Consider the following 23,644-nt stretch of genomic DNA (forward strand, 5'->3'; position numbering starts at 1 on the left):
AAGTTTTGTACTACATTGGATTGTTCTACTTTTATTTCCTAATTTGAATTTTTAAATGCCCAAATTTTCAACAAGAATCAGAAAAGCATTATACAAAATTAAACACATGAAACTCATGTTTACATGAAATGTACACACTTACCCTGAAGGTAACCGGACGAACTACACAATCGAAAGAAAATTCTTCCTGCCTGAGAAGGACTAATATAGAACAAGGTGCAACTGAGGGCGGTTCCAAAAGCTTAACCCAGCCCTATGCAAAAAGTCTTGTGACGCACTTCTGCACAGTGCTTTATTATGCTCTGGGTGACAGCCTTCCTGGCTCTGAGCTAAGTCACCAGACTACACAGAACAAGCAATTGAAAAAAAAAAAACCTGGATGGTTAATTAAGAGAAGGCAAATCTGCACTATTAACAGTGATAGCTAGTGCTGCAGTGCAAGAAGGAACCTCTACATTAACACATGCATTCCCTTCCTTGGGGTGTTTTGGTTTGTCAGAGTGCTTAGGATAAGTGCACTTTTCAGCATGAATACATTTCAATGCAAAGTAAAGAGAAAAAAAAAAAAGGTTAGATTTAGTTGCTGGGCTGGGGAAAGGAGGATAGGATGCTATTGCTTAATGGGTACACAGTTTCATTTTTGGAAGATGAAGAGAATTCTGAAGGTGGATGGATGATGGAGATGTTTGCCCAACAATGTAAATGTACTTAATGCCACCCAGCTGTACTCTTAAAAATAGCTAAAATATTCAGGTTGGGGCCACATAGCCTGTAATACCAGCAGGAGGTTGAGGCAAGAGGATCACAAATTTGAAGTCAGTCCGGGCAACCAAGTGGAACACTGTCTCGAAATTTAAAAAGGGCTGGGGATATGTAGCTCAGTAGTAGAGTGCTGGCCTAGCCTGTGTGGGTCTCTGGGTTCAATCCCCAGTACCAGAAGGATATTTAAAAAAAAAGAAAAAGAAAAAAAAAAGCAACAACTTAAAGTGGTATATTTTACTTATAACTCAAAAGAAAGGATTACCTCATTTAAGACTTGTGAACAAAAACATGATGTATGGAGGTATGATTAACCAAATATGAGTAGTCTTTACTACAGGGCAGTAGATTTAAAGTGATTTTTGGTTTTCTACATACTTTTTCATATTTTAAAATAAAGTTTAAGATGACCATGCCATAAAATTTGAACACTAAGCTTTATTTTTAAAAAATTGGGAAAACTGGGCCTGGCAGCCTGCAGTACCAGCTGCTTGGGAGTCCTGGGCAGTGGTGCACAGCTGGTAAACCAAGCTGCTCCGGAGACTGAGCTTAATACTCCCTAGTTTAAACCTCCCTAGTACCTGGGACTACAGGCAACCAGGTCTAGCTCTTCCGGTTCAAGATCAGCTTAGGCAACAAGGAAGACTCTGTCTCAAAAAAAGAAAAAAAAAAAAAAAAACAAAACTGGAAAAATGTTCCTTTTCTGTTAGAAAAAAAGCAGTGGGAAAAAAATAGTGGAAGAAGAATAAATATAAATAAGAAGTTGAGGTTTCTGTAAAAAACAAAACAAAAAACAACAACAACAACAAAAAAAACACCGCAGTTGGAACTATTGTGATGAAGATATTTTTATTTTTTTGAGAAGAACCAGTCTTGCTTTTAAACTGAGTATTGGGTTGGGAATAAGCTAAATATCATGTCAGGACCTGAGAGATAAGTTAGAATGTGGGCTCAGGGAAGCTTTATCATTAGGAACATAACTAACCTACAAATACGTAATTTTTTTTTAATCAGCACTCTCTGTCTACTGCGTAGGCAGTATTTCAGTTTTTTCAGTAAACTGAATTAGCATTCTGTATTAAATATAACACAAAAAATTTTTAATTGCTTTTCTGCCCCCCCCCCCCCCCCCCCCCCCCCCCCCCCCCCCCCCCCCCCCCCCCCCCCGCCTTTCCCTTTTCTTTCAGAGATCAAGTCTTGCTTATATTTTCCAGGCTGGTTTGCAACTTCTGGACTCAAACCATCCCCGTGCCTCAGCCTCCCAAGTAGCTGAGATTACAGGTGTGCACCACCCAGCTTGATATACCAATTTCATGTCAAGTAATTTATCCTAAGGAATAAGGCAATTCACAAAGATTCTGTTGCAAGGATTTTTTTTTTTTTTTTTTTTTTTTGCAGATTCGTTTAATAACACAGGGACACTGCAAACCTAAATGCCAATACATATATGATCAATAATACAGGATAAGCCAGTGGCCTGGGGCACACCTGTAATCCCAGCTACTCAACAGGCGAGACACAAGGACTGAAAGTTTGAGGTCAATCTGGGTAACTTAGTGAAACCCTTAACAAAATTTTAAAAGGTGGTGGTGGGAGGGAGCCATGACAATACAGGAGAGATGGATAAGTTGCAATCCACTCATGAAATTAAAAAAAAATTAAGCAGCTCTGAAAATGTATTATGATAAATAACCAAATGTATTAACATTCCTCATTCCACGTTAATACTTAAAATAATCCTAAACCGGGTATGGTGGTGCCCACCTGTAGTCCCCAATGATTCAGGGGCAGAGGCAAGAGGATTGCAAATTCAGAGCCAGCCTCAGCAACTTAATGAGGCCCTAAGCAACTCAGCAAGACCCTATTTCAAAATAAAATATAAGAATGACACATAATGGGGGGTGGGAGGGGGGCAAGAATGGAGGAAGGAGGGACTGTATAGAGGGAAAAGAGGGGTGGGAGGGGTGGGGAGGGAGGAAAAAATATCAGAATAAATCAAACACCATTACCCTATGTAAATGTATGATTATGCAAATGGTATGCCGTTACTCCATGTTCAAACAGAAACATGTATCCCATTTGTTTACAATAAAAATAAATTAAAAAAAAAAAGAAAATATGAAACTCCTTCCACACCTCCCACATCACTGGGATTACAGAAGTGGGCCACTACACCCAGCTTACCATAAATATTTAACTATATTCATGTTATATATGCAATTTTTTCCTAAATAAAAGCGAATACTTGTTAAAAAAAAAAAAAAAAAATATATATATAAAGGGATGGGGATGTGGCTCAGTAGTAAACCACCCCTAGGTTCAATCCCCAATACCGAAAACACAAAACAAACCTAGAAGGAATGTGCTATTATTATCCTCATTTTACAGGTGAATAAATTTTAAGACTTATAGCTGGTAACTGGCAGAAATAGATTCAAACTTAGGCCTCTTTGACTATGGAATCCATTCCTACAGATTACTAGATGGTACTGGTTCATGAGATCACACACGGAAATGTACATGATCTACTACTAAGATATGCACATTGAGACATACATGGTCTACTATTGTAAGGGGCCAAAAAGTTGAGTGCCTAAATCAAGAGTCCTATTTTGGGAGGAAAAAAAATCTTTGTATAAGAATGTTTACAGAACGATGAATATGTGATCACATCAGTGAGTGATTAAGGTGCCACTTTTATTTCTTGGTACTAGGGGATGAATCCAGAGGCACCTTACCACTGAGGTACACTGCCATTCCATTTTATTTCATGGAACAAGTTCTCAGTAAATACTGAAGCTGGCCTTGAACTTGGGATCCTCCTGCTGGGATTACAAGTATGTGCCATCATGTTGGGCTCCCCTTTTTTTAAAAAACATATAAGCAATAGGAAACCTGAAGAAGTCAAGTCACTTATAACTTATGTAACATATATACAAGAGGTGGAACACTTTGTTGTTATTTCATTATATCTTTGCTACCCCTAGGCAATAATATACATATAACATTTACAGGAGAAAATATGAGATGTCCACAAATAAGAATGTTTTGAAAATGTACCACATTTCAAGGACACAAAAGCACTGAATAAAAGAAAATGAATTTTGCTTCAAATAACTTTTTTATTATTTTGGGACTAGATAGAAAGAAGCCAGAAGTCATAAAAAACAGGTTCTTTAGCAGCAGGATGGACTTTGATCTCTGTTCATAATGAATGGGCCCTGTTGCCTTGGAGTTTCTTTACTCACTGTCAGACAAAGAGAAACCATTCATATTGCTCCTAATGGCAAGCTCCAGATTTGAAATTAATATACAAAAGAGCACAGAACTTCTCATACAGAACTCAAATCTCCGGAAGATAATTTTTCTCCCATTATAAAACTGAAATTGGAAGTCTTTTTCTTTTATTAACAAGTGTGGATGTCTTTGTCGATGGAGAAAAATATACATTCATACTTCTGAATAACTAGTCAGAGCTTTTTAGATACTTTTAATTATTCAGTGAACCTAAATTAAAACTACGACTTTATATTTTGCTATCAATAAATTTCTCAGGGCTGGGGATATAGCTCAGTTGGTAGAGTGCTTGCCTCAAAAGCACAAGGCCCTGGGTTCAAATCCCCAGCACCACCAAAAAAAAAAAAAAAAAAAAAAAATTTTCTCAGGTTGGATGTGGTAGTGCCTGCCTATAATCCCAGTGACCTGGGAGGCTGAGCTAGGATTCCAAGTTCCAGGCCAGCCTCAGGAACTTAGCAAGACCCTAAGCAACTTAGTGAGACCTGTCTCAAAGTCAGAAATACAAAGGACTGGGGGTGTAATTCAGTGGTAAGCACCTCCAGGTTCTATCCCCAGTACCAAAAAAAAAAAAAAAAAAAAAACCCCAAAGTTTCTCAGAAGCCAGACACAGTCGGCAACTCAGGATGCTAAGGCAAGAAGATCCATCACAAGTTGGAAGTCAAATTCAGTTATTTAATTTAGTGAAACACTGTTGCAAAATAAAAATTAAAACTGCTGGGGAGGCTGGGGTTGTGGCTCAGTGGTAGCATGCTTGCCTGAGGCCCTGGGTTCAATCCTCAGCACCACATAAAAATAAAAAAAAGGTATTGTGTCCACTTACAAGTAAAAATTTTAAAAAAACACTGCTGGGGATGTAACTCAGTGGTCAAATGCCCCTGGGTTAAATTCTGAGTACTGTTAAAAAAACAAAAAGGTCAGTTTTGCACATAAACTTTGACCCCCAAAAAATCCATTTAAACAATCATGGACACACACACAGTAGCTACACACATATTCACTGATCCATATCCATTGTCACCATAATGAAAAATGGGGAAAAAAATCTAAGATGTTCAACAAGGAAGAAATGGCTAAATAATAAGTATAAATTTGTGATCAGGGAATAAATTAGAGAAACATTAACAATGCCACAGTATGGTGTCATTTGGAGAAAAACTATACTTAATTTTCACATACATAGAAAATAACAAAATAGGGGGCTGAGGATATAACTTAGAGGAAGAGGGCTTGCCCAGCGTGCACCCGGCGCTGGGTTAAATCAATAGCACAGCAAAAATGAATGAATGAATGAACAAACGAATGAACAAATAGGATGAAATGAGGTTGGGGATGTAGCTATGTTGACAGGGTGCTTGACCAGCATGCACGAGATGCATGAGGCCCTGGATTCAATATCTAGTACCTTCTCCCCACATCTCCCACAAAGAAGAAGAAAAGAAAGGAAGTACATGTAGTACAATATTAACTTTTAAGGCTGTGAAAATTATAAATTACTTTTGTTTATCTACATACATTAATCTAGGACTGGGAATATAGCTCAGCTGACCCTGGGTTTAATCCCCAGTGCTTCAAAAGAAAGAAAGAAAGAAATATAGATACATTAATCTATTTCTTCAAACCTTTTTTTGTTGATGTTGTTTTTTGTGTGCTCAACATTGTATGACATAAAAAAAGACTCATGGGAAAATAGGTATTGAAAATGGACAAATTCCTTACAAAAGATGCATCATAATTCAAGGACTCGTGAGACCTTAATTATTAAAACTTCCCAGAGAGCATGGTGGCACAAGCCTGTAATCCCAGCTACTCAAAGGCTAACGCAACAAGATTACAAATTTGAGACCAGCTGCAGTGATTTAGTGAGACCTTGTCTCAAAATAAAACACAAAACAGCTTGAACAGAGTCCTGAGTTCAATCCTCAGTATCCCCCTGCCATCCAAAAAAAAAAAAAAAAAAAAAAAGTTCCCTAAAGCTACATCACATGATTGCAAAACCTTGAAAGTGGACTTTTTTTGAAATCTACAATAAGTCACATGAACTGAACATGTTTTTTATTAGGGAGGGTTCCAAAGTGAGTCAAATGTATGTGGAAGCTTTATGCTTTATAATAACCTATGTTTCTTAAAACACTTTTAGTAAAATTAAGTGTCAATAGCTTAAAATGAAATAATTACATATGTCAAAATGTCAAGAAGAGGGTCTTTTCTAAGACTTCATCTCACTCCAGTCAGAATGGCAATTATCAAGAATACAAGCAATTTTAAGTGTTATCAAGGATGTGGGGGAAAAAGGTACACTTATATATTGGTGGGACTTAAAATCAGCATACTACAGTGACACAACCACATCAATGTTAACAGCAGCTCAATTCACAATAGCTCAACTATGAAACCAACCTAGATGCCCTTCACCAGATAAATGGATAAAGAAAATGTGGTACATATACACAATGGAATATTACTTGGTCTTAAAGAAGAATGAAATTATGGCATTTGCAGGTAAATGGATGGAACTAAAGAATATCATGCTAAGTGAAATAAGTTAATTCCCAAAAACCAAAGGCAGAATGTTTTCTCTGATAATCAGATGCTGATCTATAGTGGAGGGTGAGTAGGGAAGAATGAAGGAACTCTGGATTATGCAGAGGAGAGTGAGGGGAGGGGTGGAGCAATGTGGATGGGAAGGATGGTAGAATGAGACAGACTTTATTACCCTACATACATGTAGGATTACACTACTGGTGTGACTCAGCACCATGTACAGCCAGAAGAATGAGAAGATGCTCCGTTGTTATACAATGTGTCAAAATGCATTCTATTGTCATGTATAACCAATTAGAACACATTTAAAAATTGCTATTAAAAAAAAAAAAAGAAGGGGGTCTTTTTATCCACCTCCAGTACCTATGGCTGGAATGCAAGGACCAGGCCCTGCTTCCTAGGATATTAGATGCTCAAATTAAACACCATTGCTCCCCATCTGTGTACAATGAATCAAAGTGCAGTCTGTAAAAATTTTTAAAAATTTAATAATAAAAAAATACCATTGCTCAAAATTTGGTATCATGCCACTTGTCTCTATCTTTTCAAACTTTGAGATGCAAAATATAATGAAACACACTTTTACCTCTAAATCTGAGGGCTCAAATGAAGTACTGCTTACATACAGTTTTATAAATGCATTGTTTAATCTATTACAGATGCCATATCTAAAAGAAAGTTGGACAAAATTAGCCATATTAACAGAAAGGAGAGCATAAGAGAAATAACATTTACCAAATAACTACTATATGTGGTAAACATTTTTGCTACATTAGGTATATCTTCAAATAAAAAACAAAAAGGGCTACAGACATAGTTCAGTGGTAGAGAATTGTCTAGCATGTGTTAGGACCCAAGTGTTCAATCCCAGTACAAAACAAAAACAGAAAAACAGACATTCTGATGCAATGATGCAATTGTGTCTGTGTTCCACTAACATGAATCTGTACTGAGATGTTGTTCGTATTTTTTACATCTTTGAGACTCAGGCCCTAAAATCAGAATAAACATACACACACACACAGAGAATTACAAAACAGTCATGGAATGCTAGACATATTTCCCTATCTTACCAAAATTTGGAACACAAAGGTGCACACATATAGCACATACAGTAGTCCCTTAGTATCCACCAGGGATTGGTTCCAGAATTCCCAAATCTGAGGTGCTCAAGTTCCTTATATAAAATGACACGGTATTTGCATATGAAATATAAACATCCTCCTGGATACTTGAAATCCTCTCTAGATTACTAATAATACCTCACAGAATATAAACGCTATATCAGCAATTGTTAAAATGTATTGTTTGGGGTATAATGACAAGAAAAAAGTCTTCATACATTCAATAAACATGATTATCTCTTCACTTTTCTGTTGAGGATTTGAGGATACGGCATCCTCCAAAATAGCACATGTGCAAGCAAACACACACACACACACACACACACACACACACACACACACACGGTTATGCACAAAATAGAATGAAACAGCTATACAATATGTAGTGCAGAAAGATAAAAAAAATTTTCAAGATCAGGGCTGGGATGGAGTTCCATGGTACAGCACTTGCCTAGCATGTGCAAAGCCCTGCATTTGATCCCCAGAACCGAAGAGGAAAAGGAGGGAAAAAAAAAAATGTAAAGACCAGTCATACATTGACAACTACTAAAGTTACCCAGAAGGAATAACTTTACCCAAAAGCTTCAAAGAGAGCCAAGATTAGACTAAATGCTGACTCTGCTACTCACTAGCTAGTTCCTAAGTAAATAAAGAGAAAATTATAACAACTACTAGGTAGACTGTGTTTTAAGGATTAAAAAAAGTAAATATGCAGGGTAAACTTGGTCACAGTAGACACCCTCAAATTAACCCAAAGATGTATCAGTTTCTACTTGCTTTCTAGTTCTAGTTCTGAAGCCAACTAACATCAGTGAGTTTCTGTTTTGCAACATTTCAATATACTATAATGCTTTGATTCTCAACTTGATCCCACCTCCCTTCATCAGAATAGATCCAATAACTCGTTCCCTTGGAATCTTAGGGTGGTGAGACCCTATCACAAAATATTAAAAAGGGACCAGGCACAGAGGTGCACAACTATAATCCTAGTGATTTGAGAGGTTGATGTAGGAGGATCACAAATTTAAGCCCAGTCCGGGTAATTTAGTAAACTCTGTTCTCAACCCAAAGGCTGGGGATGTAGCCCAGTGGTGGAGCACCCAGTACAACAGAAAACAAAACAAACAAACAAGCAAACACTCTTTCAATTCTCTGGGCATAAGAACAGAAAGATCTGACCAATTCAGAAAGATATCTGCAGTATTTCACCACACATTCACCACCACTGCATTAATGTATATTCATGAGTAAATCTCACACCAAAAAGTTTAATAAAAAATGATTTTTCATTAATACCAGCACAATTTTTATTTATATATTTATTCATTTTAGTGCTGGGGATTGAACCCAGAGGGTCTTTACCACTGGGCTTTTATATTTTTTATTTTGAGACAGGGTCTCACCAAGTTGCTTAGGGCCTCGCTTAGTTGCTGAGGCTGACCTCAATCTTCCTACCTCAGCCTCCTGAGTTGTGAGGATTACAGGTATGCACCACAATGCCCAGCAAAATTTACTCCTCCTCCTCCTCTTCTTTTTTTTTTTTTTTTTTTTTTTTGGGTACTAGGGATTGAATCCAGCAGCACTTCACCACAGAGCTACATCCCCAGCCCTTTTTGGAAACCGGGTCTCACTAAGTTGCTGAGGCTGGCTTTGACTTGTGATACTACTGCCTCAGTCCCCACCAGTTGCTGGGATATGGGCATGTGCTACTGCCACAATTTTTTTTTTTTTTTTCCCACTACAAACTCCAAACATTTATTACCCATTTCTGTATCTATAAATCACTTTTCACACATAGTTTGACTAGTCATTGTTCTAATGACAAGAATGGTGCTGGCCATGCATCAATAGCTAATTTATATAATGAGGCTAAACTTGAGCCTTGAGCTCTGCAGAGTTGGGAGAATTGATCTGTTCTCTTCTTCTTCTTCTTCTTCTTCTTTTTTTTCTCTTTAAATGAAAGGGGGCATGACATCCTGGTCATAACCAGTATCTGGCCTCTAACTGCCACAATTTTTTAAAAGAAAACTTCATGTAGTGATCACACTCTACTGTTTTGCAAAAAAATTGGCACAAAATCTGCAATGGTAATGCAATGGAAATATGGGACAAAATGATCTTGGTTCATGGGTAATTATAATTTGTTTTCTTTATTCTTTGGTACCAAAAACTGAACTCAGGGGCACTCAACCCACAAGTCACGCCCACAAGCCCAGTTTGTATTATATTTAGAGACAGGGTCTCACTGAATTGCTTAGCACCTCACTGTTGCTGAGGCTGGCTTTGAACTTGTGATCCTCTTGCCTCAGCCTCCAGAGCAGCTGGAATTACAGGCATGCACCACCACACCTAGTTGTTTTCTTTTGTCTTTTTTGAGACACTATGTTGATCAGGTTGGTCTTAAACTCCTGGGATCAAGAGATCTATCCTTCTGCCTCAGCAACCTTCGTGGCTGGGACCACAGACATTCAATATAGCACCTGGCAGATCATCGTGTTTTGTTTTATAAGTAGTACTAGCAATTGACCCCAAGGCCTCTCTTATGCTAGGCAAGTATTCTAAATTATTTTAAAATAGGCTTTCACTAAATTGTCCATGCTGCCCTCAAACTTTCCATCCTCCTGATTCACTCTTCTCAGTCACTAGGATTACAAACTTGTGCCACTGCCTCCAGTTATATTATGGTATTCTTCATTCTGTCTCCAACCTGTATGCCAAATGGCAGAACATGTGAAGTACAGTAAATCAGAGAACTGTGATGTAAACAGGCTGTGGAGGAGATAAAATGAAGACAGGAAGGATCTTGCAGACTACACTATCTTCTCCCACCTACTAACAAGAAGGAACTTGCTAAACAAATTAAGCAAACCCCCAATCAACTACTAAACAATTTTGAAATGTACAAGCAACGTAAGAATAAGGAAGAAAGGGATATGACTTAGCAGTAGAATGCTTGCCCAGCACCATACAAGGCCTGGGTTTGATCCCTAATGCCTCCAAAAAGTAAAAAATAAAAACAAAAACAATAAGAGCTGGGCACCATGGTGCACATCTGTCATTTCAGCAGCTCAGGAGGCTGAGGCAGAAGGATCACAAGTTCAAAGCCAGCCTCAGCAACAGAGGCGCTAAGCAATTCAGGCCCTGTCTCTAACTAAAATACAAAATAGGGCCAGGGATGTGGCTCAGTGGTCAAATGTCCCTAAGATCAATTTCAATCCCCAGTTACACGCACCCCCCCCCAAAAAAAAAGAGAGAGAGAGAGAGAGAGAGAGAGAGAGAGAGGGAAACACACACAGAGACAGAGAATATATATGAATGAGAACGATAAACAACACACTGGACACACTGGAAAGTCATGTGGGGTGGCCCACGCCTGTAATCCCAGCTCCTCAGGAGGCCAAGGAAAGAGAATCACAAGTTTGAGGCCAGCTTCAGCAATTTAGCAGGACCCTGTCTCGAAATTAAAAACAATATAAAATAAAAACAGCTATGGATGTACCTCAGTTGTAGAGCACTCCTGGGTTCAATCCCCAGTACAAAAAGGAAAAGAAAACCTATGGGAAAAAATGAGAAAATGGCATTTAAGTCTGCCATGGCTGAAGGTTGTCATACTTGGTTTAAATTTTAAATTTTAGATTATTTAAGCAACTCAGAGTTAATGAAAGAATAATAACACAAGAAAGATAATTTTGAAAAGCAGAACTGTGTCATGGAAAGAGAAGCCTGCCACCTGCTGACAGAAAAACAACATTGTATAGATCTCCCTGGTGGCTGTTTTTAAGGGTAGAAAAAAATCTGCCAAGTAACACAGTTTAAGTAAATGGTTAGACTTAAGATACAAATTATATTAGGGCTGGGGCTGGGGCTCAGTGGTAGAGCGCTTGCCTAGCACTTGTGAAGTACTGGGTTCCATCCTCAGCACCACATATAAATAAATAAATGAATGAATGAATAAAAGATGAGATTAAAAACTTTTTAAAAAGATACAAATTATAATCTTTTATTTAAAAAAGAGTAAAGATTCCACAACACAGTGGCACATATCTGTAATCCCAGCTATTCTGGAGGATCTTGAGGCCAGCCGGGGCAGTTTAGTGAGATACTGTCTCAAAAATTTTCAAATGTGCAAGGCCTAGTGGCACACACAGTGACTCGGGAGCTGCTCCAGGAGGATTCCGAGTTCAAAGCCAGTGTCCATAACTTAATGAGGCCTTTGGCAACTGCGGGAGACCCTGTTTCAAAGCAAAAAATAAAAAGGACTGGGGATGTGACTCAGTGGTAAAGCACCCTGGGTTCAATCTCCGGTACCACAAAAACAAAAACAAAAATATGGAGAACATTCAAACTACTATGAAAATTAAGGATAACTCAAAACACTGCAAAAATTATAAAGTCTTATAGATAACATTTCTATAATCTGTCTCTTTTCTGTCTTCCTCTTCCTACTCCTTCCATAGCTTTTAAGACTTTAGTTTCTTTGACCTAAGCTTATTTTAATTTCTCCTCCACATCTAGATTCTGGTAATGCTAATTTAGTGTATACTCAACACCCTAAAAGGCATTCCAGACGATATCACTTATTTTAAGAAATCACACCCAAGGACTCTTCAGAGAATTTACCACAGATATTCTCATAACAAAGATACTGTACAATGTGATTCCAATACTTTTTTTTTAAATCTTACTTTTAAAAAATTATGAAAGTACTATATAGCAGAGCCAGGTGCAGTGGTGCATGCCTATAATCCCAGCAGCTCAGGAGGCTGAGGCCAGAGGATCCCGAGTTCAAAGCCAGCCTCAGTCAACAGAGAGGTGCTAAGCAACTCAGTGAGACCCTATCTCTAAATAAAATACAAAACAGGGCTGGGGATGTGGCTAAGTGACCAAGTGTCCTGAGTTCAATCCCTGATACCCAAGCCCTCAAAAAAAAAAAAAAAAAAGAAGTAATATAGCTGGGTACAGTGGTGCATGCCTGTAATCCCAGTGGCTCAGGAGGCTAAGGCAGAAAGATCTCAAGTTCAAGGTCAGCTCAGAAACTCAGAGAGACCCTGTCTCAAAAAATAAAAACAGCTGGGGATGTGGCTCAATGGTAAAGTGCCCCTGGTTTCAATTCCGAGTAACTCCCATGAAGGTAACACACGCTCAGGATATTTTACACAGTATGAACTGTTAATGGATGAACAGGTTGAAGTCTCCCCAGCATCATCCTCCTAAATCCACTGTCACCATTAACAACTCGACACAGTTTCTAAAGTATTCTTCCAAAAATTTCCAACAGCATACAAACACATACATTTATTTTAGAAGTTCGACGGCCCTGCAACTTGTTCCCCACTATATCTTGAACTTCTAAAAATGTTTACTTATACAGATTTATTTTGTTTTTAACAGTTACACACATTTCAGTATGTAAACCTATCACGTTTTACTTTCTCAAAATACACTGTTTTCAATAGAGTTAATGAAAGTGCCCATTTTTCTACATCCTCATCACCAGGCTTTCTCTTTTATGCTGTAATTGTCTGGCTGCCCTAATTCTGGGTATTTATGAGCACAAAATAACCATATAGTTTTATGACATGTAAAATTTGCACTTCGCAGGAGGTAAGAGTATGAGTTGTATGAACTGCTTATTTCAGTGGTTATCGAACTTTAGCATACATTGGAATCAACTAAGGGGGCTTGCTCAGACAGTTTCCTTGGCCCACCTGCAGTTTCCTTCAGTTTGGGATGGAACAGATAGTTCGCAATATCTAAAGTGCTCCCACTTGATGCTGGTTGGACAGTCATCGTCATGGAACACTGGCATGTGGGACACTATATTTCAAAGTAAAGTTCTATTATTCTACCACTGAGCTACATCCCTACCCCTTTTTAAGTTTTATTTGGGGGTAGGGTCTCACTAGGTTGCAGGGGCTGATCTTGCACTTGCCATTCTCCTGCCTCAGCCTGAGTAGCCGAGATTACAGGCATGCACCACCATGTCCAGTCAAAAATTGCTCTACTGAGGAAAATGTCTATCCCTCATCCATTAATCAATGGCTACAGTTGTTAATCCAAGATAAGAAAGTAGAAAGATTTAAAGATGTGATGGCTTTTGGCCACTGTTTTTGGATAAACTTAAAATGGTAGTAACCAGTTCCAAGGAGTTGTCATCTATGATACAAATGAATTCACAAGAAAATAATTTTTTTAAAAAAAGCATAGAACTACAATTGTTTTAGGAAGTAGCTATTTCTAGCTAATGTAAAAACAGCTCACTGGGTAAGAGATCAAATTTTTCAGTAAAGTAGAAAATGTGGTTAACTTGTGGCACGAGAATAACACACAGGAAACGTGACAAATGTGATTTGAAAGAACAAAGTCATATGGCCTATTACAAATATTTCCATATTTGGAATATTTGTCTCAATGTTTATAAACACTGAAAATCTGGGGATTCAAGATCTTGAATACAAACCGTCAATGTTATAAGTTTAATGTATTTCTCTTGTCTTACACTGTATTTTACCCAAACAGCAGCAGTTGGGGGCTGGGGACGAAGCTCAGTGAAGGGAACGTAAGAAGCCCTAGGTTCTATTCCCAGTAAAGGGTGGGGGGAGCCTACGTGATAGTATACACCATAGTGTTAATTCACTGAAACAGCAGTTTAAATCTTGTTTTCTACCCTCCCTTTTCTAAATACAGGTTCAGTAGTGGGCTTCTCTCCCAATACAGCATCCAGGAAATGTCTGATATTATCTCAAGGTAGAGGAAAGGAAGAAGTTTTTGCTAGAACTTTATCTCTTAGAAAGAAACACACTTAAATTTCAAAAACCAGCATCTTGCTGGGCACAGTGGCACACACCTGTAAGCCCAGAGACTTGGGAGGCAGGGCTGCACATTCCAGGCCGGCCTCAATGACTTAGTGAGGCTCTAAATGACTTAGTGAGACACTACCTCAAAATTAAAAAATAAAAAGGGCTGGGGTTGTTGCTCAATGGTAAAGCACCCCTGGGTTAAATCCCCAGTACCAGCTGAGCATGGTAGCGCACACTTCTAATCCTAGCAGCACAGGAGGCTGGGAGGCTGAGGCAGGAGGACTGCAAGTTTGAGGCCAGCCTCAGCAACTTAGTAAGCCCCTAAATAACTTAAGAAGACCCTGTCTCAAAATAAAAGTTAGGGGCTGGGGAGATAGCTCAGTCGGTAGAGTGCTTGCCTCGCAAGCAGAAGGCCCTGGGTTCGATCCCCAGCACCAAAAAAAAAAAAAAAAAGGGATGTGGCTCTGTGGTTAAGCGCTCCTGTGTTCAAACCTCAGTACCAAAAACAAAGAAACAAACAAAAAACCCAGCACCTACCATTAGGTAATAACTGATCTTCACAATGAAGCAGTAAATAGTTGATATGTTTAAATTAAAATTTTTTTTAATCAATTGGTGAGGTTATAGTGACCTTAGCTCTCCCCTATCCTGCTGTCCAAATATTCTTCTACCCTTACTGCTCTTTAGGGGATAATGTTAAGACCACACATTTGTTCTGGATTTGTGGCTCTATTACTTCATTGGACAGATACTCCTACTGTGGGAGAATTTAATAAAGAACATGGAAAGAACTAACTAAGTCATCTTTTTTTTTTTTTTTTTTTGACAGATTTCAATTAGAGAAAACAAGAAATTTGCTGATAAAACATGGAAGAGAAGTGGGACAGCACGGCACATGCCTGTTATCCCAACTCAAGAGGCTGAGGCAGAAGGACTGTAAATTTTGAGGCTAGCCTGGGCAACTTAGCAAGACTCTGGCTCAAAATAAAAAATAAAAAGTCCTGGAGATAAAGCTCAGTAGTAAACTGTCCCAGGGTTGGATCCCCAGCACAGGTTGGGGTGGTGGTAGATAGATTCTGGTAACACAGGAGAAATTAGAAAATTGGAAAGACAAGCCATTTAATAGGACAAATTAGGTCAAACAGAGGTATAGAATGAAGTAGGCAGAGATAATTAATGCAGGGCAGTAAACAGTTAATGTATAATATACATGAACCAATGCAGAGTAAGTATAAATCAATATGAGTAGGACACTTTCAGAAAAACATATTTTTTGTGGTATTGGGGACCGAACCAGGGGCCTCCTGCACACTAGGCAGGCACTGAGCTATACACATCCCAGTACCTCCCTATTCCTTGCAAAAGTCTCCTGTGTTGTTCAACCCATGCCTTTGTCTTCTCTGGATCATGCTCAATTGATTTTCTTTCTCCTTTCTTATATCTTTAATCATTGGCTTTTTACTATCACCAATATGCAACCACTCAAAAACAAAGCCATCCCAGGCATGATGGTACAGCTATTAGTCTCAGGGACTTCAGAGGCTGAGGCTGGAGAATTGCAAATTCAAGGCCAGCTTCAGCAACTTAGCAAGACTCTTAGCAAATTAGCAAGTCTCAGTCTCAAATTTTAAAAATTTCTTAAAATAGGGACAGGGATGTAGCTCTGTGGTAAACTGCCCTGGGTTTAATCCCCAGTACCCAATCAGAACAAAACAAACCAGGCAATAGCACACACATGTAATTCAGCAACTCAGGGGGCTGAGCCAGAAGGATCTCAAGTTTGAGACCAGTCTGGACAACCTAGAAAGACTCTATCTTAAAATAAAAAATAAAAAGGGCTGGGGATGTAGCTCAGTGGCAGAGTGCCTCCGGGTTCTCCAGTACCACCAAAAAGAAAAACAAAAAAACCCTTATCATCACTATTTCCACTACCGAAGATTGATTTTCTGCCAGGCACAGGAGGGTGAGACAGGAAAATAAATCCAAGACCAGCCTTGGCAACTTGATGAGAGACCCTGTCTCAAAACAATATTTATAAAAAGGGATGGGGGTGTGGCTCCGTGTTAAAGCACTTGCACAGAGCATGTGTGAGGCCACGGGTTCAATCCCTAGGATCACAAAAAAATTAAAAAAACAAATAGTCACTTATGGTTTTCTTCACTGTTTTCCCAGTGGCTGCTCCACCCACTATTGCAAGTCACTCAGTCCAACTTCTAACCTTGGAGCAGACTGACAGTGCTGATTCTGTCCCTTCTTGGGAACACTTCCCATTACTACACTTCCAGCAGCCTTCTGTTGTTCTTACTGAACAGGCCTTAAATATTGGCACTGCCAAGTTTTCTCCTTCCTTTTTGCTAAAAAACTATGGATGAGAAACCATATCCTTTCCCGTTACTATGCTGGCAGGCTAGACATTTGGGAAGATATTCTTTCTTTCTTTCTTTTTTTAATAAGTATGTTCTTTTATTAAATTTCTTTTTTTTTTTTTTTTTTTTTAGTTGTAGGTGGACACAATACCTCCATTTCACTTATTTATAATGTGGTATGAGGATTGAACCCAGCGTCCCACAAGTGCTAGGCACGCACTCTACCACTGAGCCACAACCCCAGCCCCAGGAAGACATTATTTCTAGTACCAATTTATCTCCAGAGCTCCTGGCTAGCATTTTCAACGACTGTTGGTAATAGATAAGTGTGTATGTGCATATGTATACATACACACACACACACACCCACATACCATGGGTGAGACATTTTTCTGAGTACATAACCCTTACTGATTAATTCATGACATCTCTACTTTGTTCTGGTCTTTCCCAGCCCTAGTACTGTGTTTTGAACTACTGAGCCCTTTTTATTTTGAGACATGATCTTGCCAAATTACACAGGCTGACCTCAAACTTGTGATCTTCCTGCCTCAGCCTCCCAAGCAGCTGGGATTACAGATGTGTACCACTACACCTAGCTTGGTTATGCCTTAATCACATCAAATTTAATGACAACGTGAAACTATTCCATATTTTTCCTGCCTTCTTTCCTGGTTGCCCTTCCAACCTGCCCCTGTCCTCCTTTTCTATCTTGGTTATTAACATAGTTAGAATCAGTGTTTACCTGGTAACTTTAAAGTTATCCTTACCTGTAATTAAAACCCTTTATTTATTGATTATAAGTAATAAACTCTCAAAGACAGTGACCACGTTCCAAGCATTGTTATCTCATTTAATCTCCACAACTAACCAACGAAGTACTATTATTATCTCCCAATGAAGATGAAAAAATGGAAATGAGAGGTTAAGTAACATACCCAAGGTCACACAGCTTAATGAGTGAAAAAGAGTAAATTCAAAACCAGGTTTATATTAGTTCCGGGTACGTGCTAACACAAAGTTCTGTTGATTTTATCTCAAAAATGTTTTATCTCCTGCTCCCTTACTTCCATTCCTACTGTTAACTGGTGTACTTTAAAGTCTCAATCGTCTATCACAAGGAATAAACCATTTCCTTCCTTCCAGGCTGAACCCCTACAAAAAATTATCTTCATAGAAGACTGGATTATGCAACTATCTTGTTTAATGACATTTCATGCTGGGTTCAATGACCAGCACCAAAAAACAAACACAAACACATACAAAGACACAACACACAAACCTTTCATGAATCCTTGATGCCTTCGAATTAAGGGGCAAACTATTTAGAAAGTCTTTGCCAGATTCCTACAGCTGGGTCCTTTTCCACATTCCCTGTCCCCTGCCCCCAGCATACATCCTTCGTGATGCAGCCACAGTAGTCCTTGCTTCAGGGCCTTTACTCCGGCTCCTCCTCCTGCCTCCATGCCCCTTCTCTCTTGGTTGTCCTGTTAAATGGCTGAAGGCTTGGCTTAACTGCCAGCACAACTCTGTAGCATGACTTCATTCTAAGTAGGATTAAGTGGTCCCTTACTAGTGTTTCATAGCACCCCCTGCCAATTTCTATTGAGCTTTATGGATAAAAGCCTTGTTTCTCTAGGGCTGGGGTATGTGGGCCCTGGGTTCAATCCCTAGCACCAAAAAAAATACCTAAACAAAAAAGAGCACTAGCTCTGCATTTAAAAGATCAGGTGTTTCTATAAAATGAAAGATACAGAATGGGCTGTGCTCATAATCATACCTACCTCACAAGGAAAGCAACACTTTAGACCTAGGTTTGGGCAACATATGAAATAAAAAATATTAACCACTATAATTACAGTTGTTTTACTTATGTCACTTGCCTTCCTCCTATTCTATGCTGTAAAATCCTTGAGGTCAGCAACTGTTTTTACGCACCTTTATATCCCCAAAAAGTTATTTATTATCTGGCTGGATTCGTGGCTCAGTGGCAGAGCGCTTGCCTAGCATGCGTAAGGCACTGGGTTTGATTCTCAGAACCACATATAAATAAATAAAATAAAGGTCCATTGACAACTAAAAACCAATTTAAAAAAAAGTGTTTATTATCACATGCAATAGGCACTGCACAAATGTTTGCTGATTGAAAATAAATTTTAGTTGAATAACGTCAACTATTCAGTTAACTGACACTCGTATTCATCAGCTTTGAGATTATGAACATTTACAAGTTTTTAACCTAACACTTTTTACTACCCCAAAATCACAATGAACAAAGAAAAAGGAAGAACTACAGAAAAAAGCAGAAAGTAGCCAAAACACTGTGGAACAACTTGTAATTCCAGCTACTCAGAAGGCTGAGGCAGGAAGATTACAAATTTGAGGCCAGCCTGGGTAATGTAGCAATTACCTGTCTTAAAATAAAAAACACAATGGACTGTGGATGTAGCTGAGAGGTAGAGAACCCCTGGGTTCAATCCCTAGTACCACAAAAATTCAAAAAACAAAACAGAAAAAGCAGGAAGTTACAAATATAACCCAAAAGCCAAAAACAACTTCACCTTGAGAATAAAAAAATCACAAAATATCTGTTCAATAACTAAAATGATACAGTTTTCTAAAACACAGTTTTAAAACCTAAGCAATAGAGTATGATAAAATAAATGATGGGGGGGGGCTGGAATTGTGACTCAGTGGCAGAGCGCTTGCCGGCATGTGTGAGGCCCTGGGTTTGATACTCAGCACCACATAGAAATAAGTAAAATAAAAGATCCACTGACAACTAAAAAATAATTTTAAAATAAAATAAATGATTGGATATAGGGCAATAAAGTACCTTAGATTTAAGTCTCATCATTGTTCATTGAATAGAAAAGTATAAATAACTTTCTAGATAAAACAATGAATCTGACTAAGACATATAAAATTTGCAAATATTGTAAGTCATGTGTCAAGGACTGGCCTTGCTCTAGAAATTGACAGAGAATGAACAAATTATGCTGAAAGAAAATTTTTAAGTGTACAGTCATACAACCCTAAACACACCTAGCATCAGATGAAAGAAAAATTTCTTGAAAACAAATAATTTAGCCAGGCAGTGTCTCACACCTATAATCCCAGCGACTCAGTGGTAGAGCACTAACCTAGCATTTGTGAGGCACTAGCACCACTTAAAAGAGTGGGGATGTAGCCAGTGGTTAAGCACCCCTGGGTTCAATTCCCCAGTACCTGAAAATAAATAAACAAAAATAAAATAAATATCTGAATCTATAGTGATATAAGCATGTGGAGCATTGCTCCCCACTCTAAATGTGGACTTCTCATAGTGACTTCATTCCAAAGAGCAGAGCAAGGAAGGAGGGAAGGGAGAAAGCCCACAAGCACTACCTCACCCAGGTGATCAGGTTAAAGCCATGTCAGGTGGGTACTACATACCTTGGATATGTGATGAAAATAACATGGTCTTCCTCCCCAAGCCCCAAAACCTAGTTAATCGTGAAGAAAAAACTTTTAGACAAAACACAACTAAGGGACATTCTATTGCATATCTGACCACAAGTATTCAAAACTGTCAAGTACATAACCACATCAAGTCACAGAAACTGTCACAGTCTAAAGGAGATAAGGGACTAGCAGTGTAGCTGAGTGGTACAGTAAGTGTGTAGGAGGCCCTGGCTTCAATCCTCAGCACCAAAAGGATTTACAAAAAAAAAAAAAAAAAAAAATTGGGGGGAGAGGAGACATGAGGAAGTATAAAGGGGTATGCACACAGGAGATCCTGGGACAGGGAAGGACATAAGGTAAACAAAGGAAATCTGAAAAATGCAAGGTTATTTAATAATTATCGATATTTGTTCATTAATTATAATAAATGAAGTATTTTCTAAAATAAAGTTCACTTAAAAAATGAAGTATTGGGGCTGGGGAGATAGCTCAGTTGGTAGAGTGCTTGCCTTGCAAGCAAAAGGCCCTGGGTTCTATCCCAGTACCGCAAAAAAAAAAAATAAATTAAAAAAATAAATGAAGTATCAACCAGTCACAGTGACCCATGCCTGTAATCCCAGCAGCTTGGGAGGCTGAGGTAGGAGAATCAAAAGTTCAAAGTCAGCCTCACAATGGTAAGGCACTAAGCAATTCAGTGAGACCCTGTCTCTAAATAAAATACAAAAAGTGGCTCAGTGGTTGAGTACCCCTGGACTCAACACCTGGTACCAAAAAAAAATAGTAGTAGTATCTGCGCTGAGTATGTTGATGGTATACCCTGTAACCCCAGCTACTCAAAAGGCTGAGGAGGAAAGATCCCAATGTCAAGACCAGTCTAGCAACTTAACAAGACCTCTCAAAAAAAAGTGTGTGGGGGGAGGGAGGGGACAGGAAATTATCTTCAAAACTTATTATTAGTACCTAAAAGAAAAGAAAAATATAAAAATGCAGATATTTTCCAAAAAAGGTAGGGGAGGTGGCTGGGGATGTTGTTCTGTAGTAATGCATTCCTGGGTTCCATCCCTATTACAAGGGGGAGTGGGGTCCCCTGGGAATATGTCTCAGTGCTAGAGCACTTTCCTACCATGTGCAAGATCCTGGGTTCAACCCCCAGCACTAGAAAAAGAGAAAAAAAAAAAAAAAAAAAAAAAGTATCTGACTACAATACAATTAGTAATCTTAAAAGAGATTTGGGGTGTAAGATAGAGAAACTGATCCAAACTAGCTCAATTTATAGGTAGGGATAGCTGATACATGGTCTCAGGGAATATGCAAAGGGATGACTGATTAGCCTTAGAAGGAAAAAAACAGTCAACTTCATTTAAAGTGGCTCCTCTTATCTCTGCTCTGAACATTTCCAGCATGTCTGCTGACTAGCTTCCTCTGTATATTTAGTTTGCTACCCGACAAGACATTTCCACTGAAGCATGTACATCCCAATAGCAACTCCCCTGCACCTCTCAATTAAAGACTGGAAGAGCTGGGCATGGTGGCACACACCTGTAGCCCAGTGGCGGTGGAAGCTGAGGCAGGAAGATGGCAAATTTCAAGTCAGCCTGGGCAACTTAGTGAGACCTTATTTCAAAATAAAAAATAACAAGGACTGCGGATGTAATTCACTGGTGGAGTACCCCTGGGTTCAACAGCAAAATAAATGGAAGAGACAATGCACCATTTGTAGCAAGTCCCAGAAATCATTTATTTTTCTACCCCACCTTGATTAGGTAGTTACCGCTGGTTCCATTAGCTGTAAGAACTGTATCCATTGGACATCCATGGGTTTGAACAGACTCTTGGAGGTAAAAGGTTAGGGGATAGGCAAAGCAGACCCCCTATAACAATTATTAACCAGCACTGAAACCCACATTTTGGGTCTCCCACTCAAATAATTTTCCTATTTGAAGAAGCAACTCATTAAAATTACTAAAGTGCACAGAGGCATATGTCTAATCCCAGCAAATCAGGAGGCTTAAGCAGGAGGACCTAAAGCTCAAAGTCAGCCTCAGTAACCTAGCAAGATCCTGTCTCAAAATAAAAAATAAAAAGTGATGGGGATGTGGCTCACTGGTTAAGCACCCCTGGGTTCAACCCCAGGTACCAAAATTTTTTTTAAAAATATTTTAAAAATAAAATAAAATTACCAAAGTTAAAAACAAAAGCTCTTTCCAGATTTTCCACTGAAAAGCTAATAGCAGGGCACACACATCACATCCTGCATTAAAATAGTGTACTATGTATACATGAAAGATTTAACTGATTTCTACAGTACAAATAAGGAAAGCTGGCACTCTTGAAGGACCTTTAGTATTTTTCACAAAGCAAGCAAACACTTCCTTAGGATCTTATGAAAGACCAATCCACAGTTTAAATACATATAGGAAGACAGGGCAATTGCTTTCTCACATAAGTAGAATAAACTTTGGGTTTGGGACAAAGGAAAGCTATTGATGTTCACTAACCAGGACAAGATGAACAAAATGAAGCTTCTGAGACATCTTTGTTACTCTAAACATACAAATGTAGAGAAATAAGCTATAATAAACCAAGAATAATTCAGAATGTAGTAATATTATGAGAATATAAAACATGTGAGAGTCTTTTTTTTTTTTTTTTTTTAAATACTCCTATATTCACCTTGTGCCAAAGATACCAACAGGTTTTTTTGTTTTTTCTTGGCACTGGGGTCTATCCCAAGGGTACCTTACCACTGAAAAACATCCCCAGACCTTTTTATTTTGAGGCAGGGTTGGTGAGGCTGGCCTCAACTTATGAGCCTTCTGCCTCAGACTCCTGAGTCGCTGGAATTACAGGTGTATGTCACTAAGTTCTGCCTTGGATACCAACAGGACCAAAAAAAAAAAATTTGGGGGGGGTGTGGGGGTTTGTACCGGTATTGAACTCAGGGGCAATGGACCACTGAGCCACATCCCCAGTCCTAGTTTGTATCGTATTTAGAGACAGAGTCTCACCGAGTTGCTTAGCGCCTTACTTTTGCTAAGGCTGGCTTTGAACTTGTGATCCTCCTGTCTCAGCCTCCTGAGCCACTGGGATTACAGACAAATCGTCTCTTTTATCAATATCGCTACTATACATAACAGTAATAGATTCTCAACTTATTTCTGGCATAAACGCTTGAACCCCAGATGTTCACATGTATAGCACACTATCCGGAGTCTACTCAGGATGCACTCCAGTAAATAAATTAGAATTCGCTTAGACGTGGCAAATCTAAATAAACAAAACTGAACTAAACATACCCAACTTCGGAACAACA

The 23,644-nt window shown here is 38.8% G+C and overlaps 1 protein-coding gene across 3 annotated transcripts in view; it reads right to left on the reverse strand.

Moving 5' to 3' along the window:
* Window positions 1-23,644, reverse strand: part of NT5C3A (5'-nucleotidase, cytosolic IIIA) — a 52,447-nt gene that overhangs the window by 27,893 nt on the left and 910 nt on the right. Inside the window, exon 1 of one of the 3 annotated variants that reach the window (XM_079152372.1) lies at window positions 143-248. The exons of the other annotated variants lie outside the window; for them this stretch is intronic. The gene's annotated coding sequence lies outside the window, so the exon portion shown is untranslated. Of the gene's footprint in view, window positions 1-142; window positions 249-23,644 lie in introns of those variants that run through there. 3 annotated transcript variants of the gene reach the window in all.

Source organism: Sciurus vulgaris, assembly GCF_902686455.1.
Source record: "Sciurus vulgaris genome assembly, chromosome: 8".
In the NCBI taxonomy this organism is placed as follows: Eukaryota; Metazoa; Chordata; class Mammalia; order Rodentia; family Sciuridae; genus Sciurus; species Sciurus vulgaris.